The sequence below is a fragment of the Rattus rattus genome, chromosome 3 (genome assembly GCF_011064425.1).
Source record: "Rattus rattus isolate New Zealand chromosome 3, Rrattus_CSIRO_v1, whole genome shotgun sequence".
In the NCBI taxonomy this organism is placed as follows: Eukaryota; Metazoa; Chordata; class Mammalia; order Rodentia; family Muridae; genus Rattus; species Rattus rattus.
In genome coordinates, this window is record NC_046156.1 from 31,641,441 (window position 1) to 31,653,508 (window position 12,068).

Here is a 12,068-nt window from a genome sequence, read left to right on the forward strand (position 1 = left end):
TTTTCGTCCCCAAAATGCTCCTAACTAAGGTCACATGTCATTCTCCATTACAAATGCATCTTCAGTGTCTGTCACCTAATGCTTGGTGGCCGGATGAATGAATCACCAGCGTCTTTTGCCAAGCATCACTCGGGAGACACCCGGGCGTCGGTGCTGGTTGCCCATACTAATGGAGTACCCTGTGACAAGGAGCTCTTCCTCATGAGATTTCAGCTCATCACCGGCTCTGCCTTGCTTTCTGTTGCTATGATGAAAAACACTCTAACCAAATTCAACTTGGAGAGGAGACTAGTAATTGTATACCTCAGAGTCTGTTCTGGTGAGAAGCCAGGGCAGGAGATCAATGCAGAAACCGAAGCACAGACCATGGAAGAAAGATGCTTAGGAGCTCGTTCCCCCGGCTTGCTCACCAGGCTAGCTTTCTTCTACAACCCAGGCCTAGAGACAGTACCGCCCACAGTGGGCTGAGCTCTCCTATAGTAATCACAGTCAAGAAAAGGCCTCACAGGCAAGCCCAGTGAAGGAGGTAAATCTAACTGCAGCTAACTCTTCCCTGGCATGTCAAACTGGTTACAGAAGCTAACTATGGTCCTACATAAGTCAGGTCTGTTATTGGCGAAGCATTTTTGTTAACTGATACGGACCTTTCATTTTACTTTCTATATAGCTATTTCCAGTGACAAGATCTCTGAGTAGAAATTCCCTGAGGACCGGGAGGAATACTCAGAGTTAGAAACCCTAACGCAGGAGCTCCGCATTGACATAATAAATAAACATTTTTTGGACTTCCTAACCAATGATAAAAGCCAGGACTTTGGGGGTTAGCTTCCTTTTTTCCTGACAAAAACTAGAATGGAAACCAGGTGAGGCTGTGACCCTGACGTTTTTTATTTACTTATTTTCCTTTTTATTGTGTGCTGGTTTATTATGGGCAGGTTTCACACATGCTAGACACATTCTCTCACCCTGAACCCATATCCCTAGCCCTCGAAAACCTTTTAATAGCTGTCCACCTCGAAAAAACAAATACATTCTGTTTTCCTTAATCATGTTTTGTTCTTCATTAATTTCTCACTTTCATCCCCACATTTTTTGTCTACCAATATTTTTTTTTTACTTTCATCTCATAAAAAAGAAATTGTGATCTCAAAACTGAGGTATCCCTGGCTAGCCACCCATACCTATGTGAAAATAACCAAGTCACCTTCTGCACTTACAACTTCTCCTCAACGATTGACAATACAGCCATAACAACGGAAGTGCCTGGTGTTACATTCCGTGAAAAGCTTCCTGTGGAAAGATGGGAAAGAGAAAAATGCTGTAAATGATATTACTCGTAATTGGTAATAGTAGTAGATGATTAATAGTACTAATGCTATATCACTGAATATTGGAGAGCAGCCTGGGCTGCGAAGGTCAAAACAGCAGCGTCATGAGACAGCGAGTGTTGTGGATGTTTTTCAGAGGAGCTTTAGGGAAGCCTTTCTAGAAAGAGTGACTGGAGTTGAGGCTTGAGTTGGGAGCTGGGCTCACAACCAGAGCAGCAGCCGTGCAGATGGGGAGCAGCCAGTGCAAACTCACGAAGCTCACACATGGCTTGTTCCAGAGAGAAGCAAAGCAAGGAGGCCAGAGAAGAGGAAGAAATTATGGGAGTCAGAGGAACTAGGTTAGTGAAACAGCAAGAGGTGTTACATTAGGAACAACTCATTCACATTTATAGATTTAAACTATTTTTTTACATTTATTTGTGAGTGTGTGTGCACACACACCCAACTCTAGGAGCGTGAACAAAATAACGATCAGTGGGCATCCGTTGGACTTGGACTTTATTGGCAACCTTAAGAGAATGTGTTTAATAGAGTGTTGAAGGTGAGAGCTGTAGGATAAAGAAAGTTTGGAAGTGAGGAAGGAAAGAGAAGGAGATGGGATGACTCTTGAATTTGGCACCACTGGAAGAACGAAAAAAACAGGCCAGGAGGCACTTTCTCTTAGGCACCTGCTGTCAAAATGGCAAGTTTGCTTTTTTACATTTCCTGTTACTATGACTACACACTGGGTACCATGTAAAGAGTAAAGGCTCTAAGGACCCCAAATCAAGGCATTGAATGGCAAAGGCCTTTTCGATAGTGAGGACTTAGTGTAGAGTGCCGAGTTGACATAAAACAAGACCGTCAAAGACAAAGAGGTTATGGGGCAAGTGAGACCAGTGTGCTGGATGATCACCAGCGTGGTTGTTGAACTGGACAAAATTTCTATCTGGATTCAAGACGCCTAGAGTCCGGAGTCAAGCAAGCAGATGGCTCAGCAGTTCCCAGAAGACACGGGTGGTAACACGGTTGCCTACTTCGATACTTTGTTTTTCCCTTTCATGGTCCACCAAAGCCATCTGCTGCAGATCCCAGCAGAGGAAGTGGAGGGAACGGGGGCAAACCAATGTGTTCTCTCTAGGTCCCGAGATGCAGGTCTCACAACTGTTTCCCGTGAGTCTGCATCTTCCACTGGTAAAGGGAGAGTCCGTGACTGTTGACAGGGCCTGGGCCTAAGCCTTACGATGCATCTGTTTTTCTTTTGTCGCCCATTTAGTGGGTGGACCAATGTGGAGCACGCCAGAATTGGTCTTCGCTTGACCTTCCGGAGTGGACTTCGGTGGGTTCTATGCTTATCTCTTACTGTTGCCTGCCACGCCGGCCACCGTCACTTTTCATTTATTTTGCCAAGTCCTCGCCTCAGAACCTGCCCCTCCCCACTTACATCTCCTCCTTCCTTCTTTTCTCCATCCTCCAAATGGTCATGCCACAATAATTTCCCTTCACACTGCTCCAGCCAGATGGCACGGAGACCCCCTCGCCCAGCCCCTTGAGAACAGCTGCCATTGTCATTGCTGTGAACACATCATGGCTTTGAACTTGTAGCTGGGACCCGAACTTGAGGCTCAGAACCAGGAGGGGCTGCTCTACAGCCTTGCCCCTTAAAAAGACAGGGCTCGTTAGCATTTTTCCAATCTTCTGTGTATCGAAATCTCATTGTGGAAGTTTAATTCCTTAGCCACCTGACTCGGCTTCCTAGCCATGAAGTTCCCTTTGTGCCTGAAACTCAATTAGAATCCCGTATTTCTCATCCCCACACACAGATGTGGAAACACAACTCTGTTTGTGGGCTGTCGGCACGTGTGTCTTTGTGTGGGCAAGTGTGTGCCTGTCCCCTTAGGAATCTAGTAAATTCTCTTCACGGTCTCTAAGTACCTTATTTAAACATGGTCACTCAGCAAGAAGAATACAGTTGCTGTCTGTTCTGCCTTCCCATGAAGACAGCCCCTGAGGAAAGATAAAGGGGTAGGATTCATTCGTTTCTGAGCATAAGATTGCTAGAGTCACAGCAACACAGAAATTCTGTTGCTATGGTATTATGATCATGATTTTGAGTCCTCAGAGACGACAAGTCAGTCATGGGTCTAAAAACCCAAACTACCACCACCACCACCACCACCACCACCACCATCACGACAACAAAGATTCATATGTGTGAACCAATATCCATTTCAAAAGTACTATTGTGTTGTAAGCCATGGGTAGTGTGTGTGTATGCGTGTGTGTGCTTTCATTTTTGGGGGGTGGGGAGGGCAGGGGGTTCCCTTTCATTTTAATCTAATTGTGCACAGCCCAGGCACATTTTGCCACGCAGGGAGATTCCTTAGCGTCCCTTCCCTACCACACACTCCGACCTCTTTCATTCTCCTTCTCCTGTCAGAGAATATCCCCACACACACCCTCCTCCCTCCAGGGTGGGGAGAGATTCCCAGAAGGCTGATGTATTCTGCCTCGCTGCTGAGGAATGTACTGTCCCCTCACTTGGCAGCAAATGAAAGTGGGTATTAATTTCTCGAAGAGCGGGGAGACACAGAGAGTGGGGCTGCAAGAACCACATCACCCAAATCTGCACGTAGGTCGCAGCACGCTGCCACTTCAAAGGAGAGTGGCTGAGAGAAAGAAAGGGAAGAGGAGAGTCTCCTGACTTGATGTCCTTGTACTTCGCATCATAGGTTTTGGATAGAGATGCGAGAGGTTCGGCCCTGAACGGAGCTAAATTATGCAGCTGCAGGGACGCCAGGGCCTCCAGAATAGGATGCTTCGTTTGGATTTTGCACAATGCTATTGAAGTGCTTATTTTCCTCCTGAAGAGACACAAACAGATGCAAACTTCTGTAAACACTTTAGAAATGAATTCAGTGAGTTTGGCCTCTCAGCAGTGCTCAATAGCTGACAGAAAAATGTCTAATTAGTGCAAGTGGAAATAATAGGGCCACTTGGATTCCTTCCATCCTCCTCCAAGTCTCCTTCTCCAAGAAACTCAAAGGCCCTTTTGTCTGGCAGGTCACCCTCTCTCGGGCTTTTGTGCTCCGATCTATTAAGAGTAGAAGGGGAGAAAATAGATTAGGCAATGTTCCCTGCTCAAATATATGACGCGTTCGTGCGGGCTGCAGAATGCGCCTACAGGTGCTGGGGGAGGGGTCTCCGGGTTAGTGACAGCAAAAAAAAAAAAAAGTAACGCGCACGCGCACTAGAGCGCTGGAAGGTTCCCTTGGAAGAACTAGCTTCCCGCTTGCTGCATGAAAATGGGGCGGCTTGGCTTCCTTTTTCTTTCCCAGTCTCAGAGAGGTTAGTTCTCAGGGTCGGTGAAGGGATGAAAAAGATGAAAAAGACATGTGACGTTTTACCATGTTTCTAGAGAACACTTATAGATTCAACGGTCATTTCTGTTTAAGTATTGAAAATTCCACTGCAGCTTACACCAGAGTCGGGGGCTGGGGGAGCCTTTTCCATGGGTTTATATTTTGTCACACAAGAGACGGGGACTGAGTGACAGACTTCGTTGGTTGGTTGGTTTTCCCTCGTGGTGTCTGTCACCTCATTTATTAAGCAGCCACACCATGCTGAACCCTCGAAGGAGAGTTTTCTTTAGTTCTGAAACAACACTGCAAATAGTAACGATCCAAGATGAGATCTGATTGGAGAGGTTACGCCGCCATTTGCCAGGGCATCTCACGAGGAGCTAGGATACAAAGGCAAGGAGAGACAACTGTTGGCGCAGGGCTCACCTTGTGTGCATGAGACCCTATGTTTCATTCTCAACACCAGGACAAACCAAAGAGCCGCAGAGAGCTGTGGCTTCATCTCAGAAATTATATTTTTTTAACTTTGATGTAAATAATATTTTTTACATCTTGCATTTGCATACCTAATTTTTACTCCATGCCCTGGAACATTATCAAATAAAGCTATGAGAGCGGTCTGTGCTTTGGGAATTACTTTCTGTAGATTGTATAGACCGTGCTTCTTTTGCAACTGGGAACTTTCACTTCCTGTTAATTGTGTCAGTTTTACCTGATCGGATGGTGGGTGTTTTACAGGTTTCTTGAGTTTTGCTCTGTGAAGCAGCTTAACTCTCTTGAAGCTAGCTAAACATTCAGACTCCAACTTCGTCCGGTCTCTAAAGCCAGACCTTCCAGAACACGTGGTCCCATGCTCTGTGAAGGGACAAGACTTACAGAAAGACGAGATGCTTGAGACCTAAAGAGGACTTGAGCTTTGATTCCTAGCACCCATGTAAAATGCCAGTCATAGATGTGTGTGCCTCTCAGAACTAGGGAGGAAGTCTGCAGGAAGGAACAGGATCCCTGAGACTTAGTGGCCAATGCGTCTAACCAGTCATTGAGCTCCAAATTCAGTGAGAGATCCTGCCTCAAAACAAAACAAAACAAAACAAAACAAAAAACAAAAATAAAAAAACAAAACAAAACAAAAAAAAACCAACATTAAGAACAAGGAGGAAGATAACTAATCAAGGGTGCTGACCTTTGACCTACACACACACTGCACACCTATACACACATAAATGTATACATATGAAAAAACCTGTGTAAACATGCACAGATGATGCATGCTACACAAAGATACTGTGCTGATGTCATCTCCAGGCACCATAGCAGGAATTAGCCTAGATATGTGTTGATGGACAGACTAATGTGCATACATATGGTAACACACTGCTTACCTGTGACAGGGGAGGGAATTTGTCCTATCTGAGGTAGAAACTTAACGGAATCACACTGAATAGCTCACAAATAGACCGATGCTGTATGACTCTACTAGACACCTAAGCCAATGTAATCCTTAGAAACGGGGCAGAAGGGTGCTTTTCAGCAATGGAAGAGATGTGAAATGCGTTCTCTCAAATTCTCAAGATTAAAAAAAAAAGTGTCTTTAGCATAACTGCACTTTAAAATTGAGAGTAAGTGTTGAGAGAGGTTGAAACTGAGACGGGCTCCTGTTTGGCTCTGATGCACTGGATTTGTAACTTAATAAAATATACACTTAACCTCTCATCTCCCTTCTTGGTATCAATTCTAAGGCCACTGCAGAGTTCTGGTGAGAATGGGAACTTTGGATTTTTTCAGAAAATAAATGTTGCCACTAAGATGAGACCCACTATGACTGGTGAAGAAAGAGCAGGGACCACATCTGGAAAGTAGCCTGCCCCTAAAACATGGGTTTTGGGGGACTACTTCAACTGCCTGAAGCAAATGGACTTCAAAGAGAAGGGGCAGAACATGTGCTGGAGTGCTATGTCAGAGAACATCATTGAGACTCTCTAAGGTACAGGAAAATGTGCAAACTGACGGGAAGGAGTGGTTCTGAGCAAACTATGAGAGGCCCACAGTAAGAGAAAGTTCAGCCCCCTCGACCTGTAGATGGCAGCTGGTGCTGCCAACCAGGGGATGGTATTTACGTGGTGTCCATAGGAAGGGCTCTCACCAAACCCTGGCCTTCCAGGCAGACCTGGGCATGTGCAAAACTGTCAACTTGGTTTTCTAACTTTTGAACCTATGCTTTAGGGCATTGAGTTAACGGAACTCGCTGTGAAATTTGCTTCTCGGAGTGATGTTTCTTGAGAAATAAAAGGCTCAGTAACAATATTTTATATTTGCTTGCTGTTGTGGTTGGAAGGAACATGGCTCAATCAAGTAGACTTACAATAGCATGTACATAATCCTGAAATGAAGATGGGCTGGTAAAGGAGAAATGTGGCTTTGAGGTTGCATAGACAATGTCTCTCTAACATGTCTTAGTTTAACATTGAGAGGTTCATTTTCCTGTGGTCAAAGCCATGTGTCACATGACTACTGTCACGTTTACTGCACTCTGGTGGGATCAGGGGTGGAGAAAGAGCTCAAGTAGCAAAACACATGGTTGCTTCAAAGACAGAGACATGGACTATGGTGACTTTTAAAAGGAAGGTAATATTACTGCCTTGATCTTTGAGAAGAGCCAATAAGTAATCCCTCTTCCTCTTCTGGATTCTGAAAAAAATGGAAAATTACATAATAGTGTGGCCGACCACATGTTAAATATTGCTCTGTGTGTGTGTGTGTGTGTGTGTGTGTGTGTGATTTATATGTATATATAGTGTATGTGTATACTCTGGATCTTATTCTGTTGAGACAGAGTCTCTTTTAAACCTAAAGACAGCCGTTCAGTCAGCCCAGCTAATCACTGAGCCCCCAGAATCTATCTGTCTCTGTCCCCTCTTCCCCTTCTGTGCTGGGGTTACAGGTGAACACAGCCACATTTGGCTTTTATGGGATGCTGGGATCCAGACTTAGATGCTCCTGCTTGCACAGCAAGGCCTCTTAGTAGGTGAGCCACCTCTCCAGTCTAAGAGATTGTTACTTTCAAGCCTGACAAAGACCAGGTTGGATAATAAAGCTTCGTTATTAGAGTACAAGAGATCTACCCTGTGGCCTGAACGATCGAATACCCTTCCATAGTCACAGAAATGGCCTGGCCAAACAGAACATCCCTTAGAGGGCGGCTTGCCAGGTAAGACTTGAAGAGAGAAAAGGATCCATTTCTTTAAACAGCTTGTTCCAAATAGAAAAGGAGAACAAGCAAAGACCGTCAGTTATTCTTACTAAGTGTTCCAGTCAGAGTCACTCTGCCTCCCATGCAGCAAAATAATGAGCTAGAAGCCAGAAATGCAATGGTCATTGACCTACAGTGACAGGAAAGGAAACTCCAAGGAGAGATGTTTGTAAGCTAATAAACAAGAGGAGGAGGAGAGACAAAGGTAGGGATTTTCTCTACTAAGGATTGATATCTCCTTACAGTAAGAACAATGAAGACCTAGGACAGCAAGATGAATTTAACTGCAGACTATCATTTCCATACTTTATAAAGGCTGGTTCATGAGCCAAGAAACCATCGCTGTGAAAGAGTAGAGTAGTTTTCCTGTCATTAGTAAGCACTACTTGGTCTGTGAATGCTGATACACACACACAAAAGACATGTTCCATGCTTAAATGTTATTCTCTATGCAGTGCCATATAGATCTATAGATGGAAACCAAAATGTAAGTCAAAAATCAAGCCATGTAAATAAATACCATAGCCAAAACCCAGCATAGACCAGAAGTAAAAGTTTGGGCCTACTGCACTTAGAGTTATGCAAATTCTTTAGTCAGTTTTCCATTGCTCGCTCCCAGGAAATAAGAGAAAAATAACTCACGAATGGATCAGGGTTGTTTTGCTCCACTGTTTTGAAAGTTCTGATCCACAGTCCTTCAGATCTACTGCTCAGGGGTCCCTAGTGGGCATGCTCAGCAGCAGTGACTATGGAAACAACTGCTCCACTTGTGGCCAGAAGAAAAAGAAAGGTGAGGGTGGGTCCCACCATCTTCCTCGAGGACACTGCTCCCAAAGCAGGAGGACCCCCCACTGAGACCTACCTCCAAAAAGTGTTCTAGCACTTTCCAGTACCTTATCTGGGAAGCAGACCTTTCCCACGTAAGCTTTGGGATCAGGAGAAAGTTTCAACGTGCAGACTACAGCACGGTGTTGAAACTCTGCAGAACTGTTGCTGGGAAGGTTTAATGAGCAGGGAGCATTTTCAATGAGGATGCATCTTTCCTTACTGTTGACAAGAGAAAAATTCTGAAATATTCTAAATGTAAAGACTCATTTTGAGCATACATGGTGTGTGTGTGTGTGTGTGTGTGTGTGTGTGTGCGTGTGTGTGTGTGTGTGTGTGTGTGTGCAGGCATTGGATCTCCAACTGTAGTTACAGGCTTTTATGAGCTACCTAACACGGTATGGGAACCGGAGTCCTCTGCAAGATCAGCAATGCTCTTCACCGCTAGCCCATCTCTCGGCCCTGGTATGTCCTAAATCTAATTAAAGGGACTTAAGGATGGACAGAAAGAGGAATAGAGGAGTTTACTCATCTACAAGCTCGGGCCAGGAGGAACAAAAGTCATTCTGTTATTTATTTTTATGTTCTTTAAAGCCTTAATTAAATCCTGTCACCACTGCTAGGTGACAACATTTCTCATTTACATCCCAACCAAGCAGCAGCGTGGGTCTCTGCTCCCATGGGTGAGAGTTTGTTCTCCACCTTGTGCTTTCCCACACCTTTTCTTTATAGCTAACGTGTAGGCACCATGTGACTAGCACAGGCCTGGCTTCCCCAGGTTTTCATTACAGGTAAGTGTCTTAGCTCATGTCCCACCGAACACTCTGCGTTTGTTACCTAGACTTCCTGATGAGAGAGGGCGAGCTTGGCCAAAGAGTTGGTCCTTTTTCTCGCTCGCATCTGTAACTGTTATTAAGATTCTCTGAGACGCCCAACCCTCTGAATGTGGGTTGAATGCATTGAGTTGCATCCTGCTTAGATCAGCAATCACAGCAAACCAGACCTTACCTCTGGTGCCGACAAGCGTGATTATCAGGTCATTGACATCTGTCAGACTCCTACAGCTTTCTTCAGGCTAAGAGGTAGGAGCTGGGGTGATCTGGACCTGACTCTCCCTGTATTCACTCAAGCTCAGCTCCCTGGCCCAAGTCTTGTAAAGGTAACTTCTCTGGGCTCTGATAATGGAGTCTGCCTGGGGGCAGGGGATTGCTGTGGTAACTGCACAGATTATTCACAGAGTGTACTCAGTGCTGTGCCCAGAGCCTAGCTTAGTCTATCAAGGGCTAAGTGCTGCTGTGAAGAAAGCGGTGCCAGGGGGCAGCTCGTCGAGGTCAGAAATCACTTGCAATGCTGTCCAGGCTTCATCTGGGAGCAAAACTGCCTCGAAAAGACGCAGGCGGATTCGGGTCAGAACGCGCAGAAACTGCTTGGCGATGCCCTCACTTAACACTGACATGGAGGTTCTCAGTCCTTCTAACGCTGCGACCCTTGACTACAGTATAGCTTGTGGTGACCCCCACAACCGTAAACGTATCCTCATTGCTGCTTCATAGCTAATTTTGCTACTGTTATGGGTCATAATGAATCTGTGTTTTATGATGATCTTAGCCGACGCCTGTGAAAGAGTTGTTTGACTCCCCCTCACCCCCAAAGGGGTCGTGACCCACAGGTTGAGAAACACTGCCCTAGCAGATGACAGTGTTTTCCACAGAAATTCACCTTTTTTATTTTTATGTCTTTTTTTTTAAAAAGAGAGTCGCTAGCCCATGTTGACCTCTAACTTACCATGTAGCCAAAGATGGCGCTGAACGTTGGCTAGCACATCCGGTGCGTGCAGTGCTGAGATTCAAACCCAGGGCTTCCTGTGTGCTGAGGAAGCATGCTAGCAACTGGGCCCAGCCTTTATCGTCACTTCTCTCTCATGGTCCACTTCCAAGGCATAATTGCTTCCCCCCTCTGTTTATAAACATGTATATGTGATTTATATCAAGAGGGTAATAATGAAAATCAAATTTAAATTTTGAGCTAATATGCCGTTTCTTAATTAAAATATATGTAATAAGGGTGGGTGTGATGGCACAAATCAGTAATCGGAACCCTTGGGAGGTTGAAGTGGGAGGGAATTCTAGCCAGCTTATGTCAAATACATGTGTATAGTCTGCCCAGCCTGCCTTTCTGTTGTACCAGCCCCTGCCACAGACCAATCAGTGCAGGATCAGTCCGTCCTCATTAGGAAGGCTTCTCTCTGCCTTAAAGGTCAGTTGACATGAATGCCGGGTCAACGTGCTCGGCTCTAAACATGGGGCAGCTACCACCAAGCTCGGGGATCATCTCGGAAGGATTGCGAGAGCCAGAGGCAGTGGACATCTGCAGTGAAATAGTATTCGCTGGACACCACAATGCTGTGGCACATGTGACCTCACAGCAGCTGTGGTTACGTACACAGCGCCTGCACGTGACCAGGCCAGCCATAATCCCAGCACGGACGAGGAGGTGGACCATGCAGGTCCATCCCTAGCTGAGGAGATAGTGGCAGTGGGTGGCTGTTGGGGGACAGAGACTTTTCTTCAGGGATGTGGTCCATGCTCCCTGGCCATGCTCCTGTGGATCGTCCTGACCCACGCTCACTAAGTCGACTCAGAGGCTTAAAAAGAAGAGCTGGGGAAGGAAGAGTGGGAAGGGAGAGAAATTGGAGGAGGGCGAGGGGTTGGATTCGATCAAAACACATTATATGCATATATAAAATTCTCCTCTCCCTCCCTCTCTCCCTCCCCTCTCTCTCCCCCTCCCCCCTCTCTCCCTCTCCCTCCCCTCCCCAAGAGAGAGAGAGAGAGAGAGAGAGAGAGTGTATGTGCGCGTGCACACGTATGTGCATATCCAATAAATAGAGGTATGTGTTAACGAACTGGATGTGAAAAGCTCTCACTGATACAATGATACCTAAAACTTCTTAGGCCAGAAACGGTATGTCTGGTATGAGTGATCTCATTAATGAGAGACAGAGAGGGAAAGAGTCCAGGCAAGACAGAGAATCAATTCATGTCTATGTATGCATAAAAGGGGCATACACTTGCTCAGTCGGGATCTTACCTAAATCTCCAGGGAGAAGGGAAGTGAGAGGAATCAGAGGGGAGAGCAGAAATAAATCTGGTAAGAAATTGGGCAAGGGTATACTTTAAGTCTATGCCCCACTTCTGTATTGTTTTAATTTAAAAAGAAATCCGCACTTCCCACTAGTATGGTTTTAGACATAGGAGGAAAATCCTATGAACACTATTATCTTATCAAGCGAATTGAACTTTCCCCTGATTATTGTTTCTTCCC

At 45.5% G+C, this 12,068-nt stretch overlaps 1 protein-coding gene across 1 annotated transcript in view; it reads left to right on the plus strand.

The window, feature by feature from the left end:
* Alpk1 (alpha kinase 1) overlaps positions 1 to 12,068 on the plus strand; it is a 109,750-nt gene that overhangs the window by 76,817 nt on the left and 20,865 nt on the right. The gene's annotated exons all lie outside the window — the stretch shown is intronic.